Genomic DNA, 16,326 nt, shown 5'->3' with positions numbered 1-16,326 from the left:
TGAACCATTGATATCTTTGACACTGTTGACCACTCCATCTTCTTGAAATTCTGCTCTTCCTCTCCTTGGCTTTCTTGAAACTTCTGTCTCTTGGTTTTCTCTTTTTTCCTTTGTTACCTTTCAATCTCTTTTGTTTCTCCTTAAGTGTTACAGTTCCTCGAGGTTTTATTCTTGGTCCTCATTTCTACCCATTCTCCCTGGGAAATCTCATCCCATTCCATGGTTGCTCTTTGCCACTAAAACTTCCAAATCTAGCCACAGTTTCTGAATCCCAGAACTCACATTGCAAATACCCATGGAATATCTATACCTGGGTGTTGACAGGTGCTTCACCCCTAATCTTTGTTATCCTGGACTCATTATCTTTCCTACAAAACCTGCTCCTCCTTTGCTTTCCCATATTAGTTAATGGCACTCCCCACAGTCCAAAACTGGAGACCTCTTGTCATTTGTTTCCTCCCTCTCCTTCATCAACCTGTAACTAGTCAATAGTCAAATGCCACCATTTCTATCTTCTAACTTCCCCTTCTTACCATCCCACTGCAACTTTCTTGAAGTTGTCATTGTCTCTTACACTCCCCACAGACCCTTGCAAATTCTCTTTTCTCATCTCCCTGCCTCCAGTTTCCCTCCAGTCCATACAGTAAACTGCCAATAATGTTATCTTTCTAAAAATTAAGAGCATGTTCATCCGCTGCTTAGCAACCTTCAATGGTCCACCCCCTGACTATGGGACCAAGTCCAAATTCCTTAGAATGACATTAAAGATCCTTCCCCATCTGCCCCCAACCTATTTTTCCAGGCTTATCTCTTGGCAGTCACTCATACAAATTTTATGCCCTAGCCAAACCAAACTTTTCACAGTTCTTCAAATATGTCATGCATGTTTACACCTCCTTTATATATGCTGGTCCCTCTGCCTAGAAGAATTTTTTCCCCACTCATTTTTTTAAGACACCATTCAAATGAATTTCCCTAAGTCCTCCAGAGGCTGGTTTCTCTTTTTTGGGTGCTTCATATGTTTTATATAAATCTGTATTATTAAACTTTTCATCCTATTTTGCAATTATTTTTGTATTACCCCCTACCCTCTGCCCCCAAGATATGGCTTCCTTTAGAGCAAAGACCACATCTTACCTATCTTTACATCTTCAGGACCCATGTAAAACTTCTGGTATATAATACATGGTCAGTGCACAAAAGTGGGGAAATCGGAGCCAGGGCACTTCCCCTTCCTTCCAGGTGAGGAAAAAAGACCTACAGACAAAAACAAACAAAAAACCTTGTTACCCTCTTTCCTAATTCAGCTGATCTAATAGTCAAATTGTATTTATTGAAAGAATACAGAAAAGTCTTTTCTCCAAAATTTTCATCATCACACTGCCTGAAATTTCACTTAGATAAAAGGTACATTTTTAATGTAAATAGTTTTGATGACTACTTCTCCACCCCTACCTACCTTTGTTGGTAAGTAATACCTTAGACTGAATTAGACTAACCAGATAGTTATCTTCTTAACACCTGTTCCCACACAAGCTGAAAAGTTTCAGAAGGGAAGGAGAAGTTAGGGAAATGGAACCTATCAGGGGAGGACAAACTCAACTGGGATGCGGCTCTAGGGTACTGGGGAGCAACTTCAGAGCACAGGGTTACTAAGGGAGGTGGGAGAGGAAGAGGGCAGCAAAACGAAGGTCCAGATTCAATGATGGAAACTTCAGTAGGTTCTGCTTCTTCTATTCCTCCCCAGAGATGGGAAAACACCCTCTCTCACACTCAGCAAAAGCAGCCCAACCGCTGCACGCATGCTTGGCTCTTCAGGGGAAGAACTCATCTGCCATTGTTACTTAACTCCTGTTGACTCTTGTAACCCAACTATTGTTCTCACCTACTGCCCTCATTACCCTGCCTTTCATTTAGTGAAGAGGCCATGGAGAGAGAGGTGAGCTGGTTTCTGTAGTCCCAAGACATAGGGTGTCACGGAGGATTAGATCTCCTCTTATTCTATTACCTGATCACACCTGAGATCTTCTTTCTTCCTACCTTAACTGCAGCAGTGAGCAGGCTTTCTGCGAGGAAGATTGGAAGAAAGAAGCCCAGAAAGTTTCCATAGAGTGAATACAACATGTATCCAGAAACCTGTGTCAATACACCTTAAAGAAACCAAAGCCAAGGGCTGTTCATGAGGATGCCCCACTCATATTAAATGTGTGACTTTTGTTGTGGTTTCGGAAAACTAACCCTACAGAGCACCCAAGTACTTCCAGACCTGTTCTCCTGGCTTCCTTTGATTCTAGAAGCCATTGATATTCTTCTAGTAAATTCCTTTGTTTAAGGCAAACAGTCTGTTATGACTGCCATGAGTAGCTACACTGTGAAGGCTACCTGGAGCATCCTGGAGCAGTTGCTCAATTCCATCTCCATTCTCCCACCCATTATACATACGTCCACTTTTACCTCCACACTGGTAAGCACCTGCTTACACCTAGCATGATGCTAAGTATCAAGAAAGAAACATGAATAATATGGGGCGTCTACCTTCAAAGAGCTTACACCTTGATAAGTATTTATTAACCATGGCATTGCAATTATTCATTTTCCTATTAACTTCCTGGAGGACAAAAACTTTATACAAGTCCTACCATACTGCAGAGTCTGAGCAGGGAACAGCTTACACACTGGAATTAGGGGAAATCTAAAAGAGTTTAATAAAAGGACTATTTGCAAAAGTGTGGGCATGATTTAGGGAAACCACCGGGAGTAGCTTATGACCCCCACGTGCAGAGGGATGAAGGGAGGTGAGTTAGAAAGGGAAAGTTATATAAAGAGGGCCACCTTGAGAGGAGCTGTGCATTTTATGAAAGGTCACAGCCAACATGTAGGAGATGCCAGGGGAATAAACACCCCAAACTCATCCTCTTACCTCCCTCCAGTTTCCTGATTGGGTCCCCTCTGGGCAAAGATAATGAAGGACAGAAGGCAGCTATCCTCCTGGAGCAGAGAGAAGGATGGAAAAAGTTGGAAAGTGGATCTGGAGGTCAAATGGCTTTGTAGGGTCAGCACTCAATACCCATTTAATGAGATTGGTTCAAGATGGCAGAGTAGAAGGACGTGCACTCACTCCCTCTTGCAAGAGCACCGGAATCACAACTAACTGCTGAACAACCATTGACAGAAAGACACTGGAACTCACCAAAAAAGATATCCCACAACCAAAGACAAAGGAGAAGCCAAAATGAGATGGTAGTAGGGGCACAATCACAATAAAATCAAATCCCATAACTGCTGGATGGGTGACTCACAAACTGGAGAACACTTATACCACAGAAGTTCACCCAGTAGAGTGAAGGTTCTGAGCCCCATGTCAGGTTTCCCAACCTGGGGGTTCGGCAACGGGAGGAGGAATTCCTAGAGAATCAGACTTTGAAGGCTAGTGGGATTTGATTGCAGGACTTCAACAGGACTGGGGGAAACAGAGACTCCACTCTTGGAGGGCACACACAGGGCAGTGTGTGCATCGGGACCCAGGGGAAGGAGCAGTGACCCCATAGGAGACTGAACCAGACCTACCTGCTGGTGTTGGAGGGTCTCCTGCAGAGGCGGGGGGGGTGGCTGTGGCTCACCGTGGGGACAGGGACACTGGCAGTGGAAGTTCTGGGAAGTTCTCCTTGGAGTGAGCCCTCCTGGAGTCTGCCATTGGCCCCACCAAACAGCCAGATAGGTTGCAGTGTTGGGTCGCCTCAGGCCAAACAACCAACAGGGAGGGAACCCAGCCCCACCCATCAGCAGACAAGCAGATTAAAGTTTTACTGAGCTCTGCCTACCAGAACAACACCCAGCTCTACCCACCACCAGTCCCTCCCATCAGGAAGCTTGCACAAGCCTCTTAGATAGCCTCATCCACCAGAGGGCAGACAGCAGAAGCGGAAAGAACTACAATCCTGCAACCTGTGGAAGGAAAACCACATTCACAAAAAGATAGACAAAATGAAAAGGCAGAGGACTATGTACCAGATGAAGGAACAAGGTAAAACCCCAGAAAAACAACTAAATGAAGTGGAGATAGGCAAACTTCCTGAAAAAGAATTCAGAATAATGATAGTGCAGATGATCGAGGACCTCAGAAAAAGAATGGAGGCAAACATCAAGATGCAAGAAATGTTTAACAAAGACCTAGAAGAATTAAAGAACAAACAAACAGAGATGAACAATACAATAACTGAAACGAAAAATACACTAGAAGGAATCAATAGCAGAATGGCTGAGGCAGAAGAACGGATAAGTGACCAGGAAGACAGAATGGTGGAATTCACTGCTGCAGAACAGAATAAGGAAAAAAGAATGAAAAGAAATGAAGACAGCCTAAGACACCTCTGGGAAAACATTAAATGCACCAACATTCACATTAAAGGGGTCCCAGAGGGAGAAGAGAGAGAGAAAGGACCAGAGAAAATATTTGAAGAGATTATAGTCGAAAACTCCCCTAACATGGGAAAGGAAATAGCCAACCACGTCCAGGAAGCGCAGCAAGTCCCATACAGGATAAACCTAAGGAGAAACATGCCAAGACACATAGTAATCAAACTGACAAAAATTAAAGACAAAGAAAAATTATTGAAAGCAAAAAGGGAAAAATGACAAATAACATACAAGGAAACCCCCATAAGGTTAACAGCTGATTTCTCAGCAGTAACTCTACAAGCCAGAAGGTAGTGGCATGACGTATTTAAAGTGATGAAAGGGAAGAAACTACAACCAAGATTACTCTACCCGGCAAGGATCACATTCAGATTTGACAGAGAAATCAAAAGCTTTACGAACAAGCAAAAGCTAAGAGAATTCAGCACCACCGAACCAGCTCTACAACAAATGCTAAAGGAACTTCTCTAAGTGGGAAAAACAAGAGAAGAAAAGGAACTACAAAAAAAAAAAAACCCATAACAATTAAGAAAATGGTAATAGGAACATACATATTGATAATTACCTTAAATGGGAATGGATTAAATGCTCCAACCAAAAGACACAGGCTCACTGAATGGATACAAAAACAAGACCCATATATATGCTGTCTACAAGAGACCCACTTCAGATCTAGGGACACATACAGACTGAAAGTGAGGGGATGGAAAAAGATATCCCATGCAAATGGAAATCAAAAGAAAGCTGGAGTAGCAATACTCATATCAGATGAAAGAGACTTTAAAATAAAGAATGTTACAAGAGACAAGGAAGGACACTACATAATGATCAAGGGATCAATCCAAGAAGAAGATATAACAATTATAAATATATATGCACCCAACATAGGAGCACCTCAATACATAAGGCAACTGCTAACAGCTATAAAAGAGGAAATCGACAGTAACACAATAGTAGGGGACTTTAACACCTCACTTACACCAATGGACAGATCATCCAGACAAAATTAATAAGGAAACACAAACTTTAAATGACACAATATGGCAGATAGATTTAATTGATATTTATAGGACATTCCGTCCAAAAACAGCAGATTACACTTTCTTCTCAAGTGCACACAGAACATTCTCCAGGATAGATCATACCTTGGGTCACAAATCAAGCCTCAGTAAATTTAAGAAAATTGAAATCATACTAAGCATGTTTTCCAACCACAACGCTATGAGATTAGAAATCAATTACAGGGAAAAAAAGCGTAAAAAAAAGCAAACACATGGAGGCTAAACAATACATTACTAAATAACCAAGAGATCACTGAAGAAACCAAAGAGGAAATCAAAAAATACCTAGAGACAAATGACAATGAAAACACGATGATCCAAAACCTATGGGATGAAGCAAAAGCAGTTCTAAGAGGGAAGTTAATAGCAATACAAGCCTACCTCAAGAAATAAGAAAAATCTCAAATAAACAGTCTAACCTTACACCTATAGGAACTAGAGAAAGAAGAACAAACAAAACCCAAAGTTAATAGAAGGAAAGAAATCATAAAGATCAGAGCAGAAATAAATGAAATAGAAACAAAGAAAACAATAGCAAAGATCAATAAAACTAAAAGGTGCTTCTTTGAGAAGATAAACAAAATTGATAAACCATTAGCCAGACTCATCAAGAAAAAGAGGGAGAGGACTCAAATCAATAAATTAGAAATGAAAAAGGAGAAGTTACAACACACACCACAGAAATACAAAGCATCATAAGAGACTACTACAAGCAACTCTATGCCAATAAAATGGACAACCTGGAAGAAATGGACAAATTCTCAGAAAAGCACAACCTTCCGAGACTGAACCAGGAGGAAATAGAAAATATGAACAGACCAATCACAAGTAATGCAATTGAAACTGTGATTAAAAATCTTCCAACAAACAAAAGTCCAGGACCAGATGGCTTCACAGGTGAATTCTATCAAATATTTAGAGAAAAGCTAACACCTATCCTTCTCAAACTCTTCCAAAAAATTACGGGGGAAGAAACACTCCCCAACTCATTCTATGAGGCCACCATCACCCTGATACCAAAACCAGACAAAGATACTACAAAACAAGAAAATTACAGGCCACTATCACTGATGAATATAGATGCAAAAATTCTCAACAAAATACTAGCAAACAGAATCCAACAACACATTAAAAGGATCATACACCATGATCAAGTGGGATTTATCCCAGGGATGCAAGGATTCTTCAATATATGCAAATCAATCAATGTGATACACCAAATTAACAAATTGATGAATAAAAACCATATGATCATCTCAATGGATGCAGAAAAAGCTTTTGATAAAATTCAACACCCATTTATGATAAAAAGTCTCCAGAAAGTGGGCATAGAGGGAACCTACCTCAAAATAATAAAAGCCATATATGACAAACCCACAGCAAACATCATTCTCAATGGTGAAAAACTGAAAGCATTTCCTCTAAGATCAGGACAAGACAAGGATGTCCACTCTTGCCACTATTATTCAACATAGTACTGGAAGTCCTAGCCACAGCAATCAGAGAAGAAAAGGAGATAAAGGGAATAAAAACTGGAAAAGAAGAAGTAAAACTGCCACTGTTTGCCGATGACATGATACTATACGTAGATAATTCTAAAGATGCCACCAGAAAACTGCTAGAACTAATCAATGAATTTGGTAAAGTAGCAGGATAAAAAATTAATGCACAGAAATCAGATGGCCAAGAAGCACATGAAAAGCTGCTCAACATCACTAACTATTAGAGAAATGCAAATCAAAACTACAATGAGTTATCACCTCACACCAGTTAGAATGGGCATCATCAGAAACTCTACAAACAACAAATGCTGGAGAGGGTGTGGAGAAAAGGGAACACTCTTGCACTGTTGGTGGGAATGTAAATTGATACAGTCACTATGGAGAACAATATGGAGGTTCCTTAAAAAACTAAATATAGAATTACCAGCAATCCCACTACTGGGCATACACCCAGAGAAAACCATAATTCAAAAAGACACATGCACCCCGATGTTCGTTGCAGCACTATTTACAATAGCCCGGTCATGGAAACAACCTAAATGCCCATCGACAGATGAATGGATAAAGAAGATGTGGGACGTATATACAATGGAATATTACTCAGCCATAAAAGGAATGAAATTGGGTCATTTGTAGAGATGTGGACGGATCTAGACTGTCATACAGAGTCACGTAAGTCAGAAAGAGAAAAAGAAATATCGTATATTAAGGCATACATGTGGAACCTAGAAAAATGGTACAGATGAACCAGTTTGCAGGGCAGAAATAGAGACACAGATGTAGAGAACAAACATATGGACACCAAGGGGGGAAAGTGGTGGAGGGGTGGTGGTAGTGGGATGAATTGGGAGATTGGGATTGACATATATACACTAATATGTATAAAATAGATAACTAATAAGAACCTGCTGTATAAAAAATAAATAGAATAAATTTCAAAAATTCAAAAAAAATACCCATTTGCTGAATTAGATTATTATTACTATATGTCTGCAGACAATTTCTAGTTTCTCTTTTCTCATTTTATTGGTTCTCAAATTGCTATATTAGTGTTTTCATTGAGAGTTTTCCTGATACATGCAAGTTTAATTCTCTTCTTCCTCTCTGCTACAGAAACAGATATATGTCAAAGACAACTATCCTGAATCTAAATTCCCAATAATCAGTGTCTACTCTTGAAACCTGATGAAAGCTGAGACTATTCTGTCTTTCCATGCATTTTCACCCCATCCATCCTGTGCATCTAAATGTAACAAAAGCATGGGCTCTCAGGGCCATGGAAAGCTGGCATAGAAAAGGCAGAACAAGCCCCATGCTGTGGGGATGGGGTGCAGTGGACTGAAGTGGAGATCCTGGCACAAGGGAACAGGGTAGTGTAGAGCTTCCACTTAGGTCATTTGGGAATCTTAAGTAGATTGGGAGATAAGACAGGAAAAAGAAATGGCAGAGAGAGAGTCTGAAGAAGAGGAAACTTCCTGAAATTCAGAGCAGGCTCCAGGGACAGAAGTCTGAGAACTGGGCATGGAAGCAGGAAGAGATCTGTGTGTGGAATAAGCAATAAGAAAGTTCATGCCTTCTCTTCAGTCTACTCCCCCACATGCATTCAAAAATAATGCTTAGCCTGCAAAGTTGCCCTTTTAAGTGGGCAACTGTGATTTCAACAGACTTCTGCCCAAAATAACCTCTCTTCTCCTCACCAATAACTGAAATTCCTATTACAAGGAGCCATCTCTTATTTCACAACTGAAGAAAAAGTTCAAAATGCAAATGCTAGGGTGCCTGGAACAACACACAGTGAATAAGGCTGTATTTCTGTTAATGTAAATGAACAATATCATATCTTTTCTTTAGACAGCAAAAAAAAAAAAGTTAAAACACAAGATAGCTCATGGCTTCAGATGAAAGGCAGAGAGAGATTTCGACGTAGAGAAGAAAAGAACAATGAAAGAAGAGAGTAGAAATGTCAATGACAAACTTTAACAACTCCACAATTTTGTCCAAGGGCAAATACATGACAATTGTCAAAAATCGAGGGCCCGTAATTGTCCCGTAAGAGTCCCTGACACACACTTAGCATTCAATAAATATTTCTTGAGTGAATGTGCGGTATAATTAGGTATAATTGAGTTTCAGAGACCACTATGAGCTAAAGTGGGGGAGTAAGAGGGAAAAGAAAGAAAGTGAACGAGCATTTATTGAGTGCCTACTATGTGCCAGGCACTATTACTTGTTTCTTATTCATTTTCCTAACACCTTTTGGAAGTTTCACAGATAAGGAAACTGAGACTCAGAGAAGATAACTAATACTTATCCAAGCTGGAAAACAGTTAAGCCAGGGCTCAAACACAGATCTGTTTAACTCCAAAGTATATGCACTACTCCACATGGACTCCCTGGAAAGGGACTAGTAGTTGGCTTGAAAAAGCTACATAGAAGAAGTGGCGGGGGGCAGGCGGAGTCAAGATTGCGGACTAGGAGGATGCGGAATTCGCGTCTCTGCACAACTAGGGCACCTACGAGGCACCAGTGGGGGACCACGAACACCTAAGGGGACAGGGGGAACCCCCAGTGACCAGGTAGGATGTGGGGCGTGGTGGGGGGGGCAGTGAGGGGGGAGGAGAAGTGGAGGGGGGATGGGACCGGTACCCCTGAGGGGCGGCTGGGGGAGGGGAAGGAATCCCACTCCCGAAGGGGGAAATTTGGGGACCATTGGGAGGGCAGAGGATCAAAAGGGAGCGTGGCCACGTTTCCCCCGCCCACTTGGGCTCCCAGAAGCCTGCTGAGATCCCAGGCCTGATCCTCTGCTCACTTAGGCCCGCTCCAGCCGCGCAGGTCCTGAGGGAGTGGGAGGGAGGGAAGGGGGAGCGAAAGTAAAGGCTGGACCTACAGGACCGGCACTCCTGAGGGGCGGCTGGGGGAGGCGAGGAGTTCCTGCACCCAGCCAGGTCCACCCACGGGTAGGGGTCCTGCAGGGACAGGGGAGACCCTGGGGGAGACCCTTGCGGGGGCGGGCACAGCGGAAAGGAAAGGAACACAGCCAGTGCTTTCCCTGTCCGCTTAGGCGCTGTTGGGCTCCCGGGCCTAATCCTCTGCCCTCAGAACCTCCCTCCTCCCGTGCAGAGCCCAAGCCCCGCCCCTACACCCCTACCCAGGGCCCTACCCCTACACTCGGGGACCCCCTCGGAGACCCCCTCCAACCGCACTGGGCCTAAACCTCACACACACACCCTCACCCAGGGCCTTACGTCCAAACTCCTGTAAGAAATACATTTGTGCTTTTCATTAAAGAAGGATTTTTGCATTGTTTGAGTTTTACTTTTCTACCTGACCTTAAGATAACTATATATACTGAAAGGAACCACACTGAATCTCAAGGCTCATTCTGGCCTGACTCACCAGTTTGATGCTGTGTAACCTTGAACAGTCGTTTTCTTCAGTTTCCTCATCTCTAAATAAGAGGAAGGAAACCTCTCTTCCTAATTCCCAGATTCATTGTAAGGTTCAAATAAGATAATATACAAGAAATCCCTTTGGAAGTTGTAAATCTTGATATAAATGTAAGGAAATTTTGTCTTTATATTCATTGTGCTCTGGACTTTGAAGAGATAAATGTTGAGGTTTCTTCTTAACAGGGGTTTAATAACTTCCAGCTGAGGGCATGTGCGACGCAGACCGAAGTAAGCCCCAAGAAACACCCATTTGCAGGTGAGCGCTGCCCCCTGGTGGAAATAGAAAGGCGGGGCAGGTGCGGTTAACCACGTGGGATCGCCCGGGTGACCTCCTGAAAAGGAGAAACCACTTAAACTTACGCATTTAAAAAAAAAATCTTTCCTTTTCTGTCACACAATGTTCCTTTGAAAATATTTTCTTTACATATGCAGAATGTAGACCTGTTACACCAATTACCTAATTATTGTTATTTACGGTTAATGATCAAGCATTGAAGAGAGTCAGTTTTTTATATATTTTAATATCCTAATTCTTTGATATTTCAATTTTAATAATTCAATAACTTGATTAAAAGATAATTTTACAATCCATGCAGCATTTTAAAACTGTTGATGGCAGTATATAAAGCAGGTACTTGTTAATTACTTATATCTGAAATATGCTCACAATACCAGACTCTCAAGGTCACCTTGAAAATATGCCACGTCTTCACCTGGCAGAGCCCTGGTGACTCTGAGCAATTTGTTTAATATTCCTGGGTCTTAGTTGCCTCATCAATAAAGGGGCTGAAATAGGTGATGTTTAAGGCCCTTTGCAGCTCTAAAAAGATCCTACAACTTTGCCCAGAAAATGCATTTAAAGGCCATGTCGATGCCAGCTTCAGCGCCAGCTAACCAGGCTTCAGGCTGCTTGTGCCAGCAGAGTGCCAGGAGACACCCTGACTGTCCTGGTGGCAAAACAACTTCATAGCTGTCTCCACCACAGAACCTGAACCCGTCGAGCCAACTCCCTCCTGCTCCTCCTTTTCCCATCCTCCCCACCTCCTTCACCCCACTCTCCTGCCACTCCCTCAAGAGAAGGCTTCTCAGGTCATTTCTTGCCCACCTCTCCTTCCTTCTCAGCTTGACCTCCCCAGACCATCCACACACACACCAGTTTGTAACACAATAACCACAACAGTACAATAATGGCTGCCCTTCATTGACAGCTTTTCATTTGCCAGGCATTGTGCTAAGCATGGTCTCCTTTAGTGTCTCAACAAAATTACGAGGTGGAAACTCTTTTTATCCACATTTTTGACAACTCCCCGAACCCTGCAGAAGGGTTCAACTGAAAAGATATTTTTTATAGCATTACACTTAACGTGCCTTTCTTCCGAATTGGCCTAGCAAATGTTTCTATTGGAAACTGATCGTTCGGCCTCTATGTCCATCGCCATCTCCTCTCCCTCCTCTCTCTTCTCCTTCTCCCCTTCCACCACTCTCCCCATTCTCCCACTCCACTTCCACGTATCTAATATATGGACTTCTAATATATGGACTGTATTTTCTAGATCCCCAGCGCCACATCCAGCGTCATGTCATCTCATTCTTAAGCTAAAACTCTTCTTTGGAGGCTGATGCTATCCTACCACACCCTCCTGTCACCCAAGGACTTTGGCACCTGGCTCACAGTTCACTTCTCTCCCATCTCTTGCCACCACGGGAGACTTCTTGGCTATGTAGATGGCCCATTTAACACCATCAGCTACCAGTCTAATAGCTGCTACCTTCCTACTCCAATGACTTTCACATCAGTCCATTTCTGACCTCTTATTCCAGCGACTGTTGGGTCCAGGCCCCATGGCTACTCACTGAACTTTGTCAAGATCTGGGATTGTATCTCCTTTAAAATTCTAAACTCTGGCTTCCTCTGTCCAACTTTAACCCACCGTCCTTCACCTCTATCAATCTCCTACTCACATTCAACCTGCTCTATATCCTCGTAAAGATGCCCAATGACTCAACCTTTGTCTTTCCTCAGTGTATGTGTCCCTCTGTTCTTACTTCCTTCTCTATTTATGACCGCATGGTCAATCACCTCACCCATTTTCTCAAGAGCACCAGAAACTTCTTTGTTACTTTTTCCTTCTTCTGAACCTGTCTTCACATCCCAAGTGCACATCAGCCTGATCATCACCTCCTCTCTTCCTGCACCAAGATAACATCCAAATATGCATTTGAATTTCATTACAAATGAGAGCTGGGCCCTCATTTCTTCCTGACAATCCCTTTGCTCATTGCTAGTCAGGTATTTTTCCAGTTCCACATACTTATTCTAAACATTCACACTTCCTATCACACTTCTTATCTTCATATGAGACATTCCACCAACCCCTAAAACTCAGCTGGACCAAACCTAAACTCAGTATCTGCCTCCTCCTAGATTCCCTATCTCAGTTAGTATTATAGGTTTCCCAGCATCTGAAATCAATTACCTAAGAGTCATCCCCAACTCTTCCTTCTTGCTTATTCTCCAAATTCAATCAATGACCATATCCTTTCAACTTCTTTCCATCCCACTGCCCTCATCCTTCCCACGGGGACCATTGTCTTAACCTTGTAACTGGCCTTCTTTTTTCATTTTAACCTGATTGTGTTGCCTGGGGCTTCCCTGGTGGCGCAGTGGTTGAGAATCTGCCTGCCAATGCAGGGGACACAGGTTCGAGCCCTGGTCTGGGAAGATCCTACATGCCGCGGAGCAACTGGGCCTGTGAGCCACAACTACTGAGCCTGCGCGTCTGGAGCCTGTGCTCCGCAACAAGAGAGGCCGTGATAGTGAGAGGCCCGCGCACCGTGATGAAGAGTGGCCCCCGCTCGCCACAACCAGAGAAAGCCCTCGCACAGAAATGAAGACCCAACACAGCCAAAAAAAAAAAATCAATAAATAAATAATTAAAAAGGGGTATATTTATAGACAGTACTGAGAGAACATGGATTTTAATTTTTAAATTATCAAGATTATAATTTTCATTTTAAAACTTGCTTTACCACATCTGCCTGTCACATACACATACAAACACACATACAAAAAAGCTCTGTCTTTCGCAAAGAAATAAACTAATACAAAATATAAAATATCCAGTGATAATTTTTAAATTGCTCCAAAGGGGCAGAATTTAAGGAGAAAACACTGTGTAAGGAATCCTGAAAACTAGAAGATCCACGTTCTTCACTGATAAACTTCATCTCTTCAGGTGTGACATCCTCAGCTAGGATCTCTTCCAGGTAAGTGGGTGGTGAGGGACACCCTCAGTGAGGGTGATGACCTGGAGCAAAGTGTGTCAGCCCTGTGCTTACTCTGACGTAATGAAATGAGCTTTGGGCAGAGTCAAGAGACCCCAGGTTCTAATCCTGGTTCTTGTACCAACAAATTGTATTACATAAAGGAAAACATAACTTTCGAACTTCAGTTTCCTTCTCTGTAAAATTTCCTGACCGCCTCTCACGTCGCTCATGAGCATTTGCTTACACTCTAATACGTAGGCTGAAGGGTTGAAAACCACAAAAGTGATGTAGAAATGCAAGCATGAATAGCAGAAGAGATTAGACAAGAAAATGATTTCTTATTTAAAGAGGCAAAAAGTCTTGAATCTGTTGAGTCATTAGAACAAACTTGAAAAATGACATGATGCCAATTAGGGATAGTGGTGTAGGTGTAAGTATAGGTTTCCATGGTGATAAACACTCCTACAGTTAAGGCAGTGTCATGATGTAATGACTGGGATCTACAACAGCAGGCTTTTCCCAGGTGAAAAACATACCGTTTGGAACCTCAGTTATCAGAATACAGTATAAACAAGCTGCTGACTCGAAAATCAAACTCAATAGAGATTTGGTCCAGCCAGAGATTACAGCAAATATTCAGTAATTGAAGAATTCATGAGTCAAGCAAGAAACCTATACTCCTCAACCTCTTTCCTATAGGTAATAGTTTTGTGGGATTTTTAAAATAAAACCTAATGCATCGCAACATATACATAATCTTGCCTTCTATTTTTTAGGTAACTGCTGCTAGAGATCAAAATTTGGGAGCTATTTTTAAATGGGCAAGGACATAGTGGTTATTGATTACCTCAACCTGTCATTAAAAACAAAAGCAGTCTTCTGTTCAAAAGGGGGTTGTATTCCAAGAGTTGTTTATAAACTTTTCTATGTAACAAACACATTTCACACTTACCATATGTCACGTATTATTCCTGGTCCTTTACGAATATAATTTGTTTAATCCTTATGACAACTCTATGAAGTAGGAGCTAGTGTCTTCATTTTACAGATGAAGAAACACCAAGGTACATAGATGTTAAGTAATTTTCTCAACATCACACAGCTGATAAATAGCCAGATAATAACTGGGGAGGTGGAAGTGCAAAAATGTGGCTCCAGGATTCTTTAGGCTCCATGCCGTGCTGACCTTTGGGAACTTGAATATATTTTCTTAGAAACAATGTTATAAATAGTTATAAAATTCCACACTAGCTTATTTTAACCACATGTAGCTGACCTGAAATTCTGCAGATCTGTTGATGTACTATCCCTGGTTCCCAGCACAGTATCAGTCAGAGTAAGTGCTCGATAAATGCTTGTTGAATTTAATATAGAAAGGACATACCACTGATGACACTGGCACTCTAGAACGACTTGGAGCGCCCAACAGCAGGAACAAGGTGTTCTCCTCTCCAGCACTGCCCACATTGGTCCCGACAGCTTTATGGTAGAAAGGAATTTGGACTAATGGGCCTTATGGAGGTGGCACAAGTCTTTGGCAGCAGGTGACAGATGGCGTCTTGGTTGTAGCAGCAGGGCAGCAGCTCAAAACTTCAGCAGCAACACTAGAGAGAGAATCTGGTTTCTACTGCTGGGTAGCAGGATATAATAGAAGTCTGTGACAGAAGGTGGTGTAAAGTACGTAGTGGGATGGCAAGGTGGGCTGAAAGGACCATGCTGCACGGAAACTGGGTCTCTAACTAGGGCAGCTGTTTGTAAGCAAGGGAAGATGATAAATAAGCCATCAGCAACCAAGAGTCTACAACTAGGTCAACCATGGAGACAGTAAATAATCTCTATTGTTTCTTAGTAAAAAAAAAAAAAGAAAAAAAAACTGAATTATTTTTCTGACACTTTCTCAACATTGTGAAAGTTACATAAGAGAAGACTTGCTGTGATCATATAAAACACAACAAAAATGATTCACAAGTTCTTTGAGATTAGGGACTGTGACTTTTCAGTTTTATTCCCAAGATCTAGCAGAGTATTTTTGCAAGATGCTCAATTAATAATTGATAAAAATTGACTTATTACTGGTGTATAAAATATAAACTAATAATATAATAATAGAATGATAAATGATCAAATAAAATAATAAAATAATAAGATAAATAATAGAATGATAAATACCAGAATTATAAATAGAAATTAGGTAATAGAATAAACAAACAGAATAATTGATAAATAAATATAACAAATTGAATAATAAGTAATAGACTAATAAGCAAATACAGTCATAAGTGAATAGAGTAATAGGTGAATGGTAAATGAATGAAGCAATAGCACCGACTATTAACTATTATATTAATCAGAAACAATGCAATGAATTTGAAATAATCATATTACCTTGTTATACAATATATAATGTGAGCAATTAAGAAAGCAGTTATTAAACTTATCCTTTCCCCAAAATAAGTTATTCTGAAGCTATCAAAATTCCCAAATCTAATTTTGAAAGTCTTATGGTGCAGCAGGAAGATATGACTCCGGTTTATTCAGACAGACATTTTGGTCCCACTTCCTTTCTGAACACAACACCAAAATCTACAAAGCAATGTGATGGGGAATATTCTTTATCTTATGAATAAATAA

The 16,326-nt window shown here is 41.4% G+C and overlaps 1 long non-coding RNA gene across 2 annotated transcripts in view; it reads right to left on the bottom strand.

Annotated features, from left to right (window-relative positions):
- The window catches only part of LOC137754895 (uncharacterized), a 238,912-nt gene that overhangs the window by 161,468 nt on the left and 61,118 nt on the right, over positions 1-16,326 (bottom strand). For both annotated transcript variants that reach the window (XR_011071938.1, XR_011071937.1), the window contains exon 4: positions 1,138-1,257. This is a non-coding gene — a long non-coding RNA (uncharacterized lncRNA). The remainder of the gene's footprint in view (positions 1-1,137; positions 1,258-16,326) is intronic.

This window comes from Eschrichtius robustus, chromosome 20 (genome assembly GCF_028021215.1).
Source record: "Eschrichtius robustus isolate mEscRob2 chromosome 20, mEscRob2.pri, whole genome shotgun sequence".
Classification (NCBI taxonomy): domain Eukaryota; kingdom Metazoa; phylum Chordata; class Mammalia; order Artiodactyla; family Eschrichtiidae; genus Eschrichtius; species Eschrichtius robustus.
This window is presented reverse-complemented; position numbering and strand designations above follow the sequence as displayed.